The sequence below is a fragment of the Cibotium barometz genome, chromosome 18 (assembly GCF_041138505.1).
Source record: "Cibotium barometz isolate CiBa-2024 chromosome 18, ASM4113850v1, whole genome shotgun sequence".
NCBI classification, from domain to species: Eukaryota; Viridiplantae; Streptophyta; class Polypodiopsida; order Cyatheales; family Cibotiaceae; genus Cibotium; species Cibotium barometz.
The window spans coordinates 33,370,302-33,385,319 of NC_141063.1; the positions used below are offsets into that span (position 1 = coordinate 33,370,302).

Consider the following 15,018-nt stretch of genomic DNA (forward strand, 5'->3'; position numbering starts at 1 on the left):
CTCCCCTGCATGAGTATAGTCACTTTCTTCTTCCCTTTTCTTATAACAACCACATTCTCTCCCCAATCTTATCTGACTTTGGCCATTTTGAGCCAAGGTCTTCCCAACAGCATTTCATAAGAGGACGCTGAATCTGACATTCGAATGACCACAAAATTGACCAAGAAGGTAATACCTGCAATTCCAATATGTTGTTGCTTGAGAATTCCTAACGGTTGTACTCTTGTTTGATCTGCCATCTTCACCTGAAAAGGTGCTGGGGCCAACTTTCCCAAGCCCATTTGTGTATAAACAACTTCAGATAAAATATTTACTCTGGATCCTCCATCCAACAATACATCTTCAAAAATCCTACCCTCAAACTGAACTTTGATTACAGGCATAACAAAATCAACATCTGCTGGATCGATGTTATTTACTACTAGGGACCCTATTTGATGAACCAATAATTGATCATCCTGATCTTGAAGTTTCCTCAACAACCTCTCCTTAAAAGCTGGCACCAAGCATAATAACTGATCCAATGACAATTTTAAGGGAGAGTTGATGAGAACCTCAAACTAATCTTTGTCCTGATTCACCTCAAGTTTAATGTTGTCCTTTTGTTGCTGTTGGTCGGACTGACTGCAAGCACAGCTTGCTTCCTCTGCTCCTTCTGAATCTGCTTCTGTACTTGATCCCTAATTCCTTTCTACTCCTTCCAATCTATTGGTCCCTTTGCTTTGGATCTAGTGATAGCCATGACTTCAACATCATCAACTTGCATACATTCATTACAATCACAAACCCACTCTTCCTTATCTTCTTGCTTGTGCTGCTCCTGGTTGACTAACACGATCATACTCCTGCTGATTTGAGAGATCAACCAAAAGTACATTAGCTTGAGCTGGTTGGCTGATTGTGTTGCTGTTGCTGTTGCTGTTGCTGTCCTCCATGTTGGTTACCCTGATTATACCTTAGCACAGGCATTCCCCGTTCTTCTCTATGCCTAACCCACAATGCACAATTTAGGCCTACCCAATGATCTGGTGCACGACAGTACACACAAGGCATAGCACCTGGTGGTCCTCTATCATTATTCTCCTGCTCCCTCCATGGTGGTCTTGGAGGTCTAGGCCTCTAAAATGGTGGTCTGCCCCTAAATGGAGCTGCTTGATTTGCTCCTACATCAACTCTACCTCTTCCTGCATTAGGTGTAGGCTGTCCTCTGCTTTTTGGATTGTACCAACACTGAGCTGTGCTGTGACCATCCCTTTCACAAATGTGACAATACTGCTTCTCCTTTGGTGCTACCACAGAATACCCAAACTTTTTCAACTTACCAAGTCTGCCTCTTTGGGATGCTTATCCTTCTGTTTTTTCTTCTTACTTCTCTCCTTTCTTTTTCTTTTGTCGTCCTCTTCTCATCACTTTCTGATGATGTATCTGAATCCTCCTCCTTGTCTGAATCGGATGTTGCATCTGATCTTCGGAATCAGAACTGTTATCTCTACTACTCTTTGCTTTTGTCATACCCAGCCTCTTTTCAACTCTTGCTACAGCAGCAAAAAGATCATTGATTTCTCCAGCAATGTCAATGCTTGCCACATCATTCTTCAAACTATGCCTTAATCCTTTCAAGAAATATCCTGCCAACATCTCATTAGTGGGTCTTTCATTGCCCTGCAATCTTTCAACCAAATTTTTGAATTTTTGAGCATAGTCTTCCACCAACATATTCTTCTGCCTAATGTCCCTAAGTTTTCTCAGAACATCGGTTGGAGTCTTCTCCTTCCTGAACCTCTGCAAAAATGCTGTCCTCAAAGCATTATAATTAACAAAATGTGGTATACCATACTGGCTAAACCAGCTCATGGCTTTACCTTCTAATGTGGCTGCAAATTGCTGAAGTTTAATTGGATCATTGTATAAAGCCGGATAACCGCTTGCTTGCCATCTAGTTTCAAACTGGGCTACATGGCAATCTGCATCTTCCTTGGACCCTCCTCTGAATTTAGCGGCTTTAACCGTGGGGTTGAGAGGTGGTTGAGCCATGAGGTTCAGCTGTGGTGGTCTCCTAGGTCTTTGCCTGGTAGCCCCTTGTAGTGGGTCAAACTGGAGACTTCTTCGTACTCTTGCAGATCTTCCTGCCAAGAGTAAAGCCCCTAACAGTTGCCTCACTTGCCTTCCCCCTGCTGCTCCAGTGCTTCTCTTGCTTGCAGCTCAGCCCTTAGCATGAACCAGGGTCTGATACCATGAAAAGATGCAGGGGAGAAGAGAGCTTGAGCTCTTGCAAGCACACACACACTCACAAAACCCTAAAAGAGAACACTTAAGGTGAGAGGCTGAAAATCTTCTTCTTCTTCACACAACACTCAACACACAACATACAAAGATAAGAGTACACACAATATGAAAAGGTACTCAACCAAATACATACTAGGGTTCTCTATAGTGTGAACCCAACTAAATGAGCTGGCGCTATAACTATGCCAGTCTCTAGAATGGATGTCACACAGCCTGTCATCCCACTAGCCGCATATCACCCATGATCTCACCAACCATGCCAGTGGTGTAAGTGTGGGGCCTATCCCCCAGGCGGGTCATCAGTGTCCACCGCCTCACTAGATGAGCTCGATATCTCAACATAGGTTCCTCAATGAAAAAAGAACCCTCATGCTTTGACACCACTACTAATTTGCACGTCACCCATGCTTTAACACCACTACTAAACCCCATGGTCTAATTAATGTGACCCTATTAGATGAAGTGGAATAATTCAAATAATTAATTACATAAACAATTATTTGTTTGATCCCCACTTACAAGAATCCAACATGTAGGTTTCTCAATGAAAAAGGAACCCTCATGCATGAGCATGCTCTGTTATTCATGTTTAAAGTGCACCTCCCCCTCTCCCCCTTGGACATCGTCTCATCTCCCAACCATAGAGCTTGAAGACAATGTCTCCAAAGGAGTTGGAGACAATGTCTCCAAAGGAGTTGGCCCTCGTGCATGGGAAAGCATATTAATGGCATCTAAATCCATGGATGGCCCATGGACATAGGCCTAAGTTTGATAAGGTAAGTGTGTAGTTTATCTACATAATCCCTTACCTTATCCTTCTAACATGTTTTTTCATTATTCTCTACAAGTATATCATATGTGCAGTTATTTATAAGTGCACACTCCAAGTTGTCCCCTCTAAAAAAGAGAGAGTTGCAATTGTTCTCTTTATTTCAAGTGAAATGATGGTCATTGGTTAATCCTATTTTTCTAACTTGATCATTACATGTTTATGTGAAATGATGGTCATTGGTTCTCCTATTTCTAACTTGATCATTACATGTTTATGTGTCTCCCACACGAGGAAGTTTAAGTATGGCCTTATTCATTTAGGCCCCTTGCATTTGTCTCATGGATACTGAATTCCCTCTAAAGTATGGAGGATACGAGTCCCATCTCAAAGAAATTATATGATAATTATTTTGTAGACTTTTAAAAAACAATGCTTCAAATAAGTTATGTATTGGGGGATTTATACACTATGAGCCCCAATTTTCTAGCAAAAAGCATACAAAATCATTGAAATTGGGGGAGATCACCCCCGCCCATGCTCATGGAGTCTTCCCCATCCATCTCCCTGCCCACCTGCACTATGGGCGCCCCCAAGTTTTCTAGGCAAAAAATATATGGGATCCGTGAAATTAGGGGAGGTCTCCCCTACCCATGTTTATGGACCAGAATGGCCTCGTCCACCTGTTTTTCTTGTTGGAGGCTCCAAAGATACATCCCATATACGTAAAGGCCCTTATTCTCTAGATATAAGATACCTTTGTTACAAAGATATCGTGCATATAGTGACCTACATCATTTAGCATGCACCTTCATCCAAGTCTAATTATTGGACAATGGACAAAGTTGGATTCTTCTACAAAGTTATTGCTTGCCTTTAACTAATTATTGGGATTGACAAGTCGGGATCATGCTTGTTCTTGAAGTAGAAATAGGTAAATCAAGTAGGTGAAACTTTTAGAATGTTGAATATGTAGCATCAAGCTTAAATTGATCTAATAGGATTATTATACCCATTAATAACTTAGAGATCACTCCAATTGATTCATATTTGGCTCCACACTTTCATTATTAAGTATATTCAGCACATTGCACAGAGAGTGAGTGTGCGACAATATAGTTTCTATGATTTTGTTCTCTTTTGTCACATGGATCTCTTTCACTAATCTTTATCAATGAGGCATTTGGGGGTTATAAAAAAAGGCTCCTAGAAGATGGGGTCAGGTTGCTTGGCACTCATTTAGTAAACAATGGGCCTCCTTGTGAAGACTTAATTAGTGTGATTGGCCAGGGCTTGTTGGCCAGGGCTCGAGGAAAAATATTTTATCCACAATCCTCCAACTACATCACATACAGAGGAGGCCGACCAAAAGGTGTGGACAAGTGTGGAACCCCGAGAATTTTGAAGTTATGTCACGTGCAAGGCGTGCCCGTCAAAGGCTCCTACGAAGGATCTTGGATCATGTGTGCGTGCTTATTATGCTTATGATGTGGAGTGCTTATTCTTATGACCCATCAGAGTCTGTGACCTAGTCAAGATCACAATCGGAGAGTTACTGTGGGGGTCAGGCAGTACAGTCGCAAACCGCCAAAATTCAGACGGTTTGTGCTGTTCTTTCCAACCCAAGAAGGCGTTACAGGAGTTGGGTCTGCTAAAGAAGGCTTTTAAGGTCATACAACCTTGCCGCTTCCTGGTCTCCATCAATAATCGAGTAACTGCAATCAAGGTCCGTCTCTCTTTCCCTTCTTGCTATTTGTTTTTGGGGTGTGTGTGTGTGTGAGAGAGAGAGAGAGAGAGAGAGAGAGAGAGAGAGAGAGGTGCTTATTAATGTCTTCTATAACCTAAACAAAGCATAATGCAAATGAACCAGGTGGCAATTGAGAGAGAGAGAGAGAGATTGAACATAAATGCTCTTTGTAATGTCATAGCCAAGTCAATGGACCTCATATGATCCATATGACGGCATTGAAGCGCAAGGAATGGGACCCATGATATTTTTGTTTAGGAGCCTGATGCTTAAACTGCTACGCCAGCATTCCGAGAGAGAGAGAGAGAGAGAGAGAGAGAGAGAGAGAGAGAGAGATGATGATGATGATGATGATGATTATAGTAGTACACGCCCATGGGACCAAAACAGCAGTACAAAATTATGATCTATGAGATTTAACTGAGTGTGTGACATCCATAAAGGCGGAATATGGCCCATGGGAGTACAAAATTATGATCTATGAGATCTAACTGAGTGTGTGTAAGTGAAAATCTATCTAGTGCTGATGGGCACAGCTAGATGTGTGGATCTGGGCACTCAATACAGGTGTACTTCCATGCAATGTCTGTTCTTACTGGTCTTTTCAGGGTTGAGGACCTCGGTGATACAAGCTGCGAGAGCTGTTGTCTGGCCTAGTTGATTCAGGGAAGCCATGATGAGGAGTGGGAATTTTGTTGCCTTTGTGGGCTGCACAATTGTATAAAGCACAATCTCCAGAGTCACAGCAAATGCAGCTACTGGTGGAGGCCGTCTTGCTGTCTGCCAGTGTCCAGTCTCACTGTGCAATCTGTGAGAGCAGGTGCAGATGGTGGCTACTGTGGACCATGGTACTGGTTTGAAGAGGTAAGGCTGAGTACGACTACTGTGAAAGGCTGGGTAGATCTATGTGGAGTAGTTGGTGCGGTGCTGTGCCTGGTATCAAGCATTGAGGAGCCGTCTTTGGAGAAAAGCCTTAGTAATTTGTGAATCAGTCAGTGGATCTGTCACAAGGGTGCCTGCCACCTAGTGATGGAACCATTTCTCATGTCCGTCATCCAACCTTTATTGTAGGAATTTGTTCTCATGCGTTGTACTTTCTTCCCATGCAATGAAGCGGAGATGGTCCTGTGGCATCCGCGAGAGAGAGAGAGAGAGAGAGAGAGGGAGAGAGAGAGAGAGAGAGTTGCTACATTTTCACAAGGGCTTTGCTAGCATGAAGAAAATTAACTACTTTAAGAACTCTCCAAATACAGCATCGAAGTAGCTTCAAAGTATTTGGATAAATTTTAGACTTTCAAATCAAATTCTAGATTACCCTCTAAAGTTGGCCATTGATAACATTGTAGATTTCAAAGGTTTGAGTAGTAGTTGAAATTTAGTAAGTATTATTGGATATACAAAACACCTTGATTTTGTTTAATCAACTCTCACAAGAAAAAAATGCTTCTTGATTCTTATGAGCTTTGGAGGGAAACTCAAAATAGCTTTGAGAGCATTGTAGTTTTGAGGGTATTGTTTATCTGTAGAACTGATTGCCTCTCACTGTTTGAGGAGTGTCTCATTAATCTATGATTCAACATTTGTATACTATCAGCGTTTATACTGTTGTCTTTTTTCGAGTGAGAGAAGTATTGGACTCCCTCCACATGCATCAGCCCTCAAGAAACATGCACCATATCTAGTGGGGCGCTGTATGGGGTAGTCTAGGAGAAGTGCAGGCCATTTTGAGCCTTATCGATGAAGGGACAAGACCGTTGAGTATGTAGAGATGCACTAGGGTAAGCCATAGAAGCTGTGAATTCATCAAGACATCTTTTGGTTTGCATCAGTAGATAGGCATGCATGGGTAAGATCAAAGTTTAGATCCAAGAACCATTGTAGATATTCATGTTTTCGAATAAACAATAGATTAGGGCTACATCTCTTGTCTCTCTCTTCTCCTTAGTGTTTGCTAGATAAATAGGATAAGCTTTAATCTAGTTTGCTTAACATAAATCTAAGATTAAGTCTTTTGTTGTTAGCACTCATGTGGCATTGGTATCAAAGCGTCTAGGTTTCAATTTTTGCACGCATGTCATAGCTGTATCATGTAACATAATAACTATGTAGAAGCGTAATAGATGATGATTAACACAAAGCTACAAAGATAAATACCAATCACATGTACAATGATGATACAAAGAAGTAGATAAAAGTAGAAGAGAGAGACTCTTTACCTAGCATACTGCCAGTGTATGTCATGTGCACAGAGTGTATCTACCGTGTGCAACACGCACACAAGAAGTCTCGCGAGTTTTTGCGAGAGCTCTACAGTCAAGAGCTTGGATCTAGTGCAGATGTGCACCTGCTTCATGCAGATGAGGCCGGCAGTAGTCTTAAGGCCCGTGAGGGTAGCTCCGTGGCGGTATGGGACGTCATAGGGTAGAGATTGGTCGGTGCGTCTTGCTAGTTAGCTTAGCTCGTGGCTCGGTGGGGACGGCCAAGATTGTGAGCCTCGCTCACGGTTGTCATGGTTGGGTGGCGAGTATGCCTGCACCCAGATATGTTTCTTCCGCTTTGCCTTCTAGGGTTAGGGTTTGTTACTTTGTCTTGCTTTTCCATATTGGCAGAGGATCTAGGACGAGAGCTCATTGATTGACAAAGACTTAGTGATTGAGCAGTCTACCATTCAGGTTGCGGGAGGCCAGTGGATGATTCGGAATGGTTTACTATTTTGTAATGACAAAATTTGTGTACCACAGGTCCCAGACATTAGGTCCAAGATTCTTAAGGAGTGTCACGACGCTCCTTCTGCTGGACACCCCGGGGTACACAGGACATCAGCTTTAGTGAAACATACTTTCTATTGGCCAAAGTTGAAAGGATATGTAGAAGATTATATTCTCAAGTGTCAGATTTGTCAAGCAAATAAAGTTGAATGCTTTAGACAGGCTGGTATGTTGCATTCTTTGCAAATCCAGGTAATAAATGGGAAAGTATTTCCATGGATTTTATTATCGGATTGCCAAGAACACGTCAAGGCCACGATTCTATTTGGGTTGTGGTGGACCACTTGACAAAAATGGCTAGATTTTTTCTTACACGGAAGACTGTTACAGCTATACGCAATTAGCAAGGCAGTTTATTGAGCAATTGTTTAGATTGTACGGTTTACTGCAGGACATAGTCAGTGATAGGGACTCTAAGTTTACAAGTGACTTTTGGAGGCTTGTTTTTGAGAAGTTGGAAACAACTTTGAATTTGAGTTCCTAAGATCATCCTCAATCTGATGGCCAAACTAAAAGGGTGAATCAGACTTTGGAGGACATGCTTCTTGCATGTCTCCAAAAGACAAGGTTCATGGGAAGATTATCTTCCTATGTTAGAATTTGCATATAACAGTACTAAGCATACAAGTACAGGTTTTAGTCCTTTTATGCTTATGTATAGATTTCAACCTAGATCACCTGTTACCGTGGGATTTTCCGGACTCGAGCATGATGCAGCAGTTGCGAAGGAATCTATTAGAAGTGCTCAAGACAGAGATAGACTTAATTCTAATAGACATCGTTCACCGAGAGAGTTCCCTGAAGAAACGATGGTGTATTTGCGAGTTCCGAAAGATTCCGAGACTTTACAGATGGGTCGATCTCCGAAATTATCCCCTAGATACTGCGGACCATTTCGGGTTACACGCCGGATTGGTTCAATTGCATATGATTTGTGAAGGAGATAGCACAGGTGGAAGCATAAACAGTAAATATGTGAGAGAGTGCAAAGGAGATTGAGAGAGTTGGACAAGATTACCTTTTATAACAACAGTAAAGCTTTACAATGGCAATGGCCAACTGGATGTTGAACTATGTGCAAGGGAAGTGGATGAATGAGTGAATAATGGGGAACTTCCTATATAGTGCCAAAGGAAACTAGCCGACTGCCTCTGGAGCTGGCTGACTGGCCCTAGACAAATAAATAGGAGAAAAATCAATAAAATACCCAATAATAGGTATAGCCCCAAGACAGTGAGATGCATAAATTCTAACACCCCCTCTGTAGCTCATAGTGTGCAAGAGTCGGAAGAAGATAAGTCGATGAAGATGCAACCATGGACCCTCTAGTACCGCGAATACTGGAATCACCTCGGAGAGAGCACCTGTTTTCTCAAAACAAGATGCCACCACGAACTACAAAGAACTTTGCTAGGCCACGAATTCCCACACAAGTGTGTAGTGATGTAAACCGGCCTTGGGCCTTCAGACGAAACCAAAGAGCGGTGCAAAAACAAACTTGCACACAAAACACTTCAACACCATCGAGGACCTAGAAAAGGAAAACAAACAGGGAGAGCTAGAAGCTAGAGTGCTCCTGCAAACAGTACACGGACACTGATTGGCCCTAAAACGTAGTGGCGTCCCTTGCGGTATTTCTTTAATTGATTATAAGAGCTTTGATTACAATAAGGCTGGAAACTCAGTTGTCACAGGAGAACTCTTGAAGCCTGCAAAGATCCTGCATCATGGCTTCTTGTCCACTTGGGATAGCCATTGTTCACATCGAAAGACTCTCACATTAAGTCTTGCATACAGAAGCTTTCTCCCATGATCAGGGCTGCCACAACCATCCATAGCCTCTCACCCTATGAACAAAATCACACCCTGACGCATCCAGTGCTTCTGCATCACAATACGGACTCCCAAACTGTCTCCCAAAAGAGAACTCGCATCACAGCATAGCATGCCATACAGTCGACACACATGTACCAACCCTCTCTACCTTCCAAGGGTACTATCCATCTCTGTCATGGATTCCCTGTCCCCTGTCCAATCAGTAGCAAGGCTGTACCAAACATGTGTCTATTCTTGTACCTTCTGCCTGCATGTGACCTATCTCCTGGAGAACCATAAACATGTTTCGTCGAGAAACCTACGACTTGTTTCCGCATGAAACCCTTAGGCCTGTTTCCCTTTGAAACCTTTGTCCTGTTTCCATACAGAACCATTCACAGCACCATTCAACAACAGTGCCAACAACGGCATACATCTAGTTAACCTACGACTTGTTTCCACATGAAACCCTTAGGCCTGTTTCCCTTTGAAACCTTTGTCCTGTTTCCATATAGAACCATTCACAGCACCATTCAACAACAGTGCCAACAACGGCATACATCTAGTTAACTGTTCCCTCATGAAACATCTGGAAACATAGAGATGCCCATAACTGTAGGTCCCTCTGTTCCTTTCCAGTAGGAAGAAAACAATCTGCTCCATGAGCATGCAGCCATGCGAGCTTGCATCACTCCCATGCCAAGAAACACATCCAAGTGACCTCTACTTGCAGCCGGAAACCCTAGCACATAGCTGAATTTGCAGCCAACCAAAAATAGCCCATAAATAGTCCTCGAACTAATCTCAAAACAGTCCCGGAATTGCTCATGTTCGTAGCCACATGCACTGCCACGAAACAGTCCATAAACCCTTTCCAAAACAGTCCCGAACCAAAGCAAAGAGAAGCTGAAAGTTGATGGGGAGAAAACCAGAATTAGGGTTAGAGTTCATTCATGGGAGACATTCACAGAGAAGCAAGGGAGAGAGAGAGAGAGAGTTGTGGGGATAAGTCAACTCATGAGGCATGAGTGTGTGACTCCCCTATCACACATGTATATTGCACTAGTACACATAGTGCACTTAGTACATTAAAAGTACTAAGTGTACTATGTACTATAACTTATGGGCTTGTACACACTATAAGGGTGGGCATAATGCCTTTACCCCAACAACCTCCCACTTAAAGGCAAAGTGCCCTTAAGTAAAGGAAAAGAAAAAAATCAGCATGTACATGACAATATACAAGGCCATATCAAGGCTGAAACTGGCCTCATCCAATGCCCATCAAGTGTCTGCAATGAGCAAACCGCTCCGGAGGCAAACTCTTTGTCAACAGATCAGCCGGGTTGTCATCCGTGTGAATCTTAACAAGCTGAATTTGCTTGTTCTCTATCACCTCTCTGATGAAGTGATACTTCACATCCACATGCTTCGTCTTTGCATGAAAGACAGGGTTCTTTGCCAACTGGATGGCACTCTGACTGTCACAATGCAACAATGGAATATCCCCTGTATAACCCAAATCAACCACTAACCGAGATAGCCATAATGCCTCCTTGCAAGCCTCTGTGGCTGCAATATACTCGGCCTCTGTAGTAGATAAGGCTGTGCACTTCTGCATCCTGGATATCCATGACACAGCACCTCCTGTGAATGTAAACACATAACCGGTAGTAGACTTCCGGTTATCTGGATGACCGGCATAATCCGAATCCGTGTAACCATGCACTAATGCATCCTGTTTGCCAAAGCAAATGCACATATCCTGTGTGCCCTTCAGGTATCTCATGACACCTTTCACTGCTTCCCAATGCTTCTTGCCAGGGTTGGCCATGTATCTAGAAACCACTCCCACTGCAAATGCAATGTCCGGCCTAGTAGCAACCATGGCATACATGAGACTGCCACAAGCTGAAGCATACGGAATCTTGGCCATATCAGCCCTGTCACTATCCGACTGTGGGCTGTCCATAGCACTGAGTTTCACATATGGAGGCAAAGGAGTACTAGTCTTCTTCCCCCCGTCCATATTGAACCTCTGCAAGACTTTGCCAATGTATTCCTTCTGAGACAAATACAACACATGCTGATTTCTGTCCCGAAGTATCCGCATACCCAAGATGTGATTTGCATCACCCAAATCCTTCATATCAAAGGTTTCATGCAGCCTCTGCTTCAAGGCATCCATCTCTTTACGAGATTTCCCGGCAATCAACATATCATCAACATACAAAATGAGAATCAATAGACTGCCATCCAAAGCTTTCTTGGTGTACAAGCAGTGATCTATGTCACTTCTCCTGAATTTCTGAGATTTCATGAATGTATCAAATTTATGATACCATTCTCTTGGTGCCTGTTTGAGCCCATAAAGACTCTTTTTCAGCTTGCATACAAGCTTCTCCTTTCCACTTATTGCATAACCCTCTGGCTGCTGCATATATATCTCCTCATGGAGATCACCGTGAAGAAAAGCAGTCTTCACATCCATCTGAATCAAGTCCAGATCATCATGCGCAACCAAAGCCAACACAGCTCTAAGTGTGGTCATTTTGACCACTGGAGAGAAGATCTCATCAAAGTCCACACCATATTCCTGCTTGAAGCCCTTAGCCACTAACCCGGCTTTGTATCTTGGCTTTGCATCTGGTGCAACTTTGAGCCTGTATACCCACTTGCATGGCAAAACCTTCTTGCCTGCAGGCAAAGGCACTAACTTCCAAGTTCCATTTTTGTGCAGAGAATCCATCTCTGACTTCATGGCACGCTCCCATAGAGCCTTGTCTGCCCTCTGTAAAGCCTCTTTATAACATGAGGGCTCCCCACAGTCAGTAAGCATCAAGTAGTCAACCCCTGGAACAAACCTATCAGGGGCTCTGGAGGGTCTAGTGGACCTCCGTACCCAGTGACCATCATTTGCAGGTTGCTGTCCAGCCTGCATATCACCCATTGGTGGCTCCTGTTCCATGCCATAAGGCTGAAAAATCATGCCCGGTATTTCTTCTAACTGTGGTATATCCATAGGGATATCTTTTGCCATCTCTGGCTGTCCATTTGGACCATTTTCAGCACCATTTAAGGGCTGGTTTTCCTGCTGTAATGGCTGATTTACAGCCCTTTGTTGTTGTCCATGATGTCCATCATCATCAAAGATGACTCTGCCAGGCTCCTGTTGCCTTGCAGGCTCCTTATACATGCATGTTTCATCAAAAATGACATCATTGCTGCGTATGATCTTTCTATTCATGGGATCCCAAAGTCTATACCCCATTTCACCTCTGTCACCATATCCTAGGAATATGCATTTGTGAGACTTAGGATCAAGTTTGGTGCGCATTTCCCTGCGTATGTGCACGTACGCAACACAACCAAACACTCTCAAGTGCTTGTATGACGGAGGCTTCCCTGTCCATACTTCTTCTGGCACTTTCCCACCAAGCCTCGTGTTAGGTGACCTGTTTATAAGGTGAACGGCTGTCATAACAGCTTCAGCCCAAAAACCATGAGGTAATGCAGCATGTGACAACATAGAACGGACCTTCTCCTGTATGGTCCTGTTCATCCTCTCTGCTGTCCCGTTTTGTGGAGGATCATAAGGAGTAGAGAGCTCCCTCTTGATGCCTTTAGCATCACAAAAGTCCTGAAACTGTTTGGACATATACTCTCCACCATTGTCGGAACGCAAAGCCTTCAGTGTTTTGCCAGTTTGATTCAACAAACTTCTGAAACACTGAGAATGTATCACTCTTCAAACGAAGAGGATAAACCCACACCTTGCGTGTGGCATCATCAATAAAAGACACAAAGTATTTTGCCCCTCCCAAAGAAAGCTGAGGCATCTCACATACATCTGTATGCACAAGCTCTAACTGAGCATCTTTCTGTCCAAGAGCTTTCTTGTGGGGGCACTGTAGTTGCCTACCATATATACAATGCTCACAAAACTGAAAACTTGAAAACTTTAGAGAAAGCAAGTAACCCAAACGAGACAATTGCTCCATTCCCTTGACACTCATGTGTCCCAACCGGCTATGCCACATAGAAATTTCCGGCAGCTCGGTTGCATTTACATTAGCATGGTGACAAACACCTGCATGCATGAAATAAAGAGTGTCCACCTTAGAGCCTCTGGCAACAACCAGTGAGCCCTTACTAATTTTCCACTTTCCACTACCAAATGTGGTAACATAATCAGCATCATCAAGCTGTCCAGTAGAAAGCAGATTCTTCTTGATCTCAGGCACATGCCTGACATCATGGAGCATAAGCTGTGAGCCATCTGAAAATACAAGCCTCACATCACCTCTGCCAAGAATCTTGCATGCATGGTTATCACCCAAATAAACCACTCCTTCATTGCCAGCAGTATACCTGACAAACAAGTCTCTGCAACCTGTGACATGAAAGGAGGCACCTGAATCAATGATCCATGAGTGCATACCATGACCACCTGTAAGAAGTGAATGGGCATCAAGTGAAGACGTAAAGAGGACCTCATCCTCACTGCCACCTGCATGTGACACATTGATTTCTTCAATCTTGACTCCACTTTTGCCCTTTGGCTTTACATCTATGGCTTCATCCTTCTCTTTGTCTTTGCCTTTTCCCTTTTCTTTTTGATCATTTTTCCATTTGTAGCATTGCTTTTTAATGTGTCCCTTCTTGCCACAATAATGGCATTCCAAATCCTTTTTGGAGCGAGACTTGCTCCTTCCCCTTTCTTGGCTTTTCCCCCTTTGCTGGGATCTCCCACGTGCATTCATTGCATTGGACTTGCCAACAGAGTTGTTTTTCCTGTTCATCTCTTCTTGAAGAAGAGCACTCTCAACATCTGCATATGACAGCATAGCATTCGAATTGCTAGTGGCTGTCCTGAATGTGTCCCAACTCTCTGGCAAAGTGCATAACAAAAAAGTGGCTTTGAACTCATCGTCCATCGCCAACTTTTGATTAATGACTTGGCTGACAATACCATTAAACTCATTTAGATGGGCTGTCATAGAAGCCCCTTCCTTCATCTGAAGACCTATGAGTTTCTTCAACCAATACACTTTGCTTGAGGCACTTTGTTGGGCATACAAGTCCTGCAATCTCTGCCACATTCCCCAAGCTGTCTTCTCTTCACGAATGCTGAAAAGTAATGAATCTGACACAGACAACATGATAGTAGATCTTGCCAGCTCATCCATATCTTCCCACTCTTCAGCAGTAAGAGAAGCGGGCATTACACCCCTTTCTTTGATAGGCTTGTGCTGCTTTTTCTGAAGCAACACATTGTAGCACTGGGTTTGCCAAATATCATAATTTTGCGAGCCTTCAAGCTTCTTGATGTGAAGCAATGAAGAGCTCTCACCTGTGGTTGCCATAGCAATATGCAACCTGTCAATGCCTGACTCCCTGCAAATGTGCAAACACTGCACCAAAAGTTGTGCAAACACTGCACCCTAAGCACACAAAGTGCTCACCAATGTTCTCCCAAGCTTTATCTCCCACTGCGGAAGCACGAATGCAACTTTTCTCCCACTTTTTGTGATGAAAACACCAAAATCTGGTTGCTGCAGATTTTGGACAGCACCTTAAATGTGCTCTTTTGCCCTTCCAAAGTACTGTACAACAGTACCAATTGCTCACAA

At 43.3% G+C, this 15,018-nt stretch overlaps 1 protein-coding gene across 2 annotated transcripts in view; it reads left to right on the forward strand.

Annotated features, from left to right (window-relative positions):
- The first annotated feature begins 4,491 nt into the window (after nucleotides 1–4,491).
- LOC147629226 (UDP-galactose/UDP-glucose transporter 7-like) overlaps nucleotides 4,492–15,018 on the forward strand; it is a 55,586-nt gene continuing 45,059 nt past the window's right edge. For both annotated transcript variants that reach the window (XM_086812484.1, XM_086812485.1), the window contains exon 1: nucleotides 4,492–4,781. The gene's annotated coding sequence lies outside the window, so the exon portion shown is untranslated. The remainder of the gene's footprint in view (nucleotides 4,782–15,018) is intronic.